The sequence below is a fragment of the Triticum dicoccoides genome, chromosome 4A (genome assembly GCF_002162155.2).
Source record: "Triticum dicoccoides isolate Atlit2015 ecotype Zavitan chromosome 4A, WEW_v2.0, whole genome shotgun sequence".
In the NCBI taxonomy this organism is placed as follows: domain Eukaryota; kingdom Viridiplantae; phylum Streptophyta; class Magnoliopsida; order Poales; family Poaceae; genus Triticum; species Triticum dicoccoides.
In genome coordinates, this window is record NC_041386.1 from 50030140 (window position 1) to 50034212 (window position 4073).

A 4073-nucleotide genomic window follows, 5' to 3' on the forward strand; every position below is an offset into this window, starting at 1 on the left:
ATTTGGAAGGTACACAAGTTTCTGATGTTTCTGTATATTATGAGACAGAGGGAGTAGTTGTCACATCTTCTTTTCCTTCAGTACTTGTTGAGGCTGTCATAATTTTCTTGGAAACTTGTAGGGCAGGGTCGGATGGGCGCGCACGGCAGAGGTCGGGTGCAGGGCGTCGCTGTCGCCATCGATGACGTGGTTCGGGATCACCGCGTGCTTCAATGCCATGTCGTCGGCCGTCTCGAAGGCCGCCGCCACCAACGCTGCGTCGGGCGTCGTCCACACGGTGCCGCGGACCGAGCCTGTTGTGTTCGCCGAGTGGCTGCACACCAACCTCAGGGACCCCAATGTGAAGGTATAGCACTTGCTGTTCTGCTGCGCCCGCCCTCTGAAATCTCAATGTCAGTTGCACAATTGGTATAGTCTAGATTTAAGACAGGGTACTCATATGGCTGGGGTTCTGCTGCCGTGGCAATTTGGTCAGCGCTGCTACAAGTGATAAATCTGTTTTCTTAACTAGTGATGCTAGCTAGTACGTGAATTGGTATTTTAGCTGAAAGAGGATTTTGGTGGGCTTTGTTTTAGCACCAGCAGTAATCTCAAGTTTCTTAAAAACAAATGAAGTGCATGTATTACAGTATGTGACGTAGGTCAACGCTCCTCGGATAAACCTATTTCCAAAAAGAAAATCTTGCTACTGAAATAATGCTACATTTTGGAGGCCTTTTCTTTCTGGACATTATTGGCATAGTCTCGGGCTCTCATCACTATGAATAATAGAACACATACTACTAGGAGGAATCACATTTAACTATGCTATTCATAGGGTAGTTTTGTTGCTGTTAAACATGTCCACCGGCATACATTGTATCTTATTGTGCTCTTACTTTTTTGTATAGGTACTTGATGCCTCTTGGTCAGAAGATGATGGCGAGTTCCTCATTCCAATTGAGTTTATATTGTGTAGGTTTCTTCGTCATGATCTGGATTGCCGCAGTCGTGTTCAAGTCCAATGATATCTTGCGCAAGCAGACCGCTCTCAAGGTTGGTTCTTCATAATAACTTGTCTATCAATGTGCTTCTTCTGCTTCTAGAGGTTAATTAATTGTTCTGCCAAGCAGACTGCTCTCAAGGGCTTGTGCTTATCTTGTGTATCAACGTTCTTGTTCTGCTTCTAGCACTGGGTCTGTCCCTTCTATTGAGGAAGCCGGCTGGCAGACTGTTGCCGTCACTAAATCCCTAACCTTGGGGCCCGTGTTAACTCCATTTGATTGTCAAATTGCTTAGATAACTCAATTTTATTGTCCACATAGTGTTCTAACATGCTTAGAAGAGTTGGAAACACTATAAATGTTTTGGTACGGATATGTGCTCTAGAATAGTGATTCTGGCATGCTATATTTTTCATTACGGTGAATGGTATTCTCTTTTCCCACACAACATGATTTCCCCTTTTGGGGCCTCTCCGCTTCAAATTATTCCATATGATTGTAAAAAGCGGCCTTGAAAAACTCCTATGGTTTTCTATGATGCACTCAAACATCCTGTCGAACATATAGTATCAAGAGATGGCATGACATTGCAACCCAGTGATTTCCCTATTTATGAGTTTTTAGGTCCTGTGAACCAATTAGGCCCTTGGTCATTTCTTGAACTCAATCAATAACTCATTTGTGGAAAAAACTTGACAATGTGTGTACCTATGTGTTCTGTTCTGTTTTGAAGTGGATAACATTGCCCCGTGTTTCACTTGGAAATAACTTATGTTTGTTGAATAATAGGAATTTATGCACCATTTATATCTGTTCATAACTCTTAAACTAGCACTGCTCTCCTTAAAATTTCTAATCAGGCTGACTGTTGTTTTGTGCTCCATAGATACAACGGTCCGACAAGCTGCTATGGTGGTCAAGTGTGTGCTGCCTAGGAAAATAGATATTTAGTTTTAGGTCATTTCTTGTAATTTCAGATATGGAGTGCTTGTCTTTAGTTTTTGTTTTTTACTTTGTGAAACTTGCTACCTATGGATGAAACTGTGTAATATTGATGAAACTATGTATATGTATGGATGAAACTTGCTACTATTGGTAACATGTGTTGGATATCCTATATTGGTCATATATATATATGTGTGTGTGTGTGTGTTTGATTTTCTATGAAAATGAATGGATATAAGAAGAAACAGAATTAATGCCAATTTGGTCTCTTTGCCATCTGCCAGCAGATGGCAAAGAGGCTGCAGTCTTTGCCGTCTGCCAGCAGATGGCAAAGAGCCATGCCCTTTGCCGTCAGCCGCTGATGGCAAAGGCCGCTTTGCCGTCCGCTTCAGAAAGCAGACGGCAAAGTAGCTCTTTACCGGCCCTTTCTTTGCCGTCTACTTTTGCCGTCCGTGGCGGACGGCAAAGACTTTTGCCGTGCACCATTCATGCCTTTGCCGTCCGCCGTGGCGGACGGCAAAGTAGCTGATTCCTGTAGTGTTTATGCTATCCAGAAATTCTATATCATTTCTGATTAGTAATATGTCATCTACATATAATATCAGAAATGCTACAGAGCTCCCACTCACTTTCTTGTAAATACAGGCTTCTCCAAAAGTATGTACAAAACCAAATGCTTTGATCACACTATCAAAGCGTTTATTCCAACTCCGAGAAGCTTGCACCAGTCCATAAATGGATGGCTGGAGCTTGCACACTTTGTTAGCTCCCTTTGGATCGACAAAACCTTCCGGTTGCATCATATATAACTCTTCTTCCAGAAATCCATTCAGGAATGCAGTTTTGACATCCATCTGCCAAATTTTATAATTATAAAATGCGGCAATTGCTAACATGATTCGGATAGACTTAAGCATCGCTACGGGTGAGAAGGTCTCATCATAGTCAATCCCTTGAACTTGTCGAAAACCTTTTGCGACAAGTCGAGCTTTGTAGACAGTAACATTACCGTCAGCGTCAGTCTTCTTCTTGAAGATCCATTTATTCTCAATTGCTTGCCGATCTTTGGGCAAGTCAACCAAAGTCCATACTTTGTTCTCATACATGGATCCCATCTCAGATTTCATGGCTTCAAGCCATTTTGCGGAATCTGGGCTCACCATCGCTTCTCCATAGTTCGTAGGTTCATCATGATCTAGTAGCATGATTTCCAGAACAGGATTACTGTACCACTCTGGTGCGGATCTTACTCTGGTTGATCTACGAGGTTCAGTAGTATCTTGTTCTGAAGTTTCATGATCATCATCATTAGCTTCCTCACTAATTGGTGTAGGTGTCACAGAAACTGGTTTATGTGATGTGCTACTTTCCAATAAGGGAGCAGGTACAATTACCTCGTCAAGTTCTACTTTCCTCCCACTCACTTCTTTCGAGAGAAACTCCTTCTCTAGAAAATTTCCAAATTTAGCAACAAAAGTCTTACCTTCGGATCTGTGATAGAAGGTGTATCCAATAGTTTCCTTTGGATATCCTATGAAGACACATTTCTCCGATTTGGGTTCGAGCTTATCAGGTTGAAGCTTTTTCACATAAGCATCGCAGCCCCAAACTTTCAGAAACAACAACTTTGGTTTCTTGCCAAACCACAGTTCATAAGGCATCATCTCAACGGATTTTGATGGTGCCCTATTTAACGTGAATGCAGCCGTCTCTAGAGCATAACCCCAAAACGATAGCGGTAAATCAGTAAGAGACATCATAGATCGCACCATATCAAGTAAAGTACGATTACGACATTCGGACACACCATTACGCTGTGGTGTTCCGGGTGGCGTGAGTTGCAAAACTATTCCGCATTGTTTCAAATGTACACCAAACACGTAACTCAAATATTCTCCTCCACGATCAGACCGTAGGAATTTTATTTTCTTGTTATGATGATTTTCAACTTCACTCTGAAATTCTTTGAACTTTTCAAATGTTTCAGACTTATGTTTCATTAAGTAGATATACCCATATCTGCTTAAGTCATCTGTGAAGGTGAGAAAATAACGATATCCACCACGAGCCTCAACATTCATCGGACCACATACATCTGTATGTATGATTTCCAACAAATCTGTTGCTCTCTCCATAGTACCGGAG

General features: G+C 42.0%; 1 long non-coding RNA gene across 1 annotated transcript; it reads left to right on the forward strand.

Moving 5' to 3' along the window:
- The first annotated feature begins 320 nt into the window (after positions 1 to 320).
- LOC119288665 lies at positions 321 to 1235 on the forward strand. Its single transcript, XR_005141244.1, has 3 exons — positions 321 to 346; positions 891 to 1035; positions 1113 to 1235. It is a non-coding gene; the product is annotated as an uncharacterized LOC119288665 (long non-coding RNA).
- The last annotated feature ends 2838 nt before the right edge of the window (positions 1236 to 4073 follow it).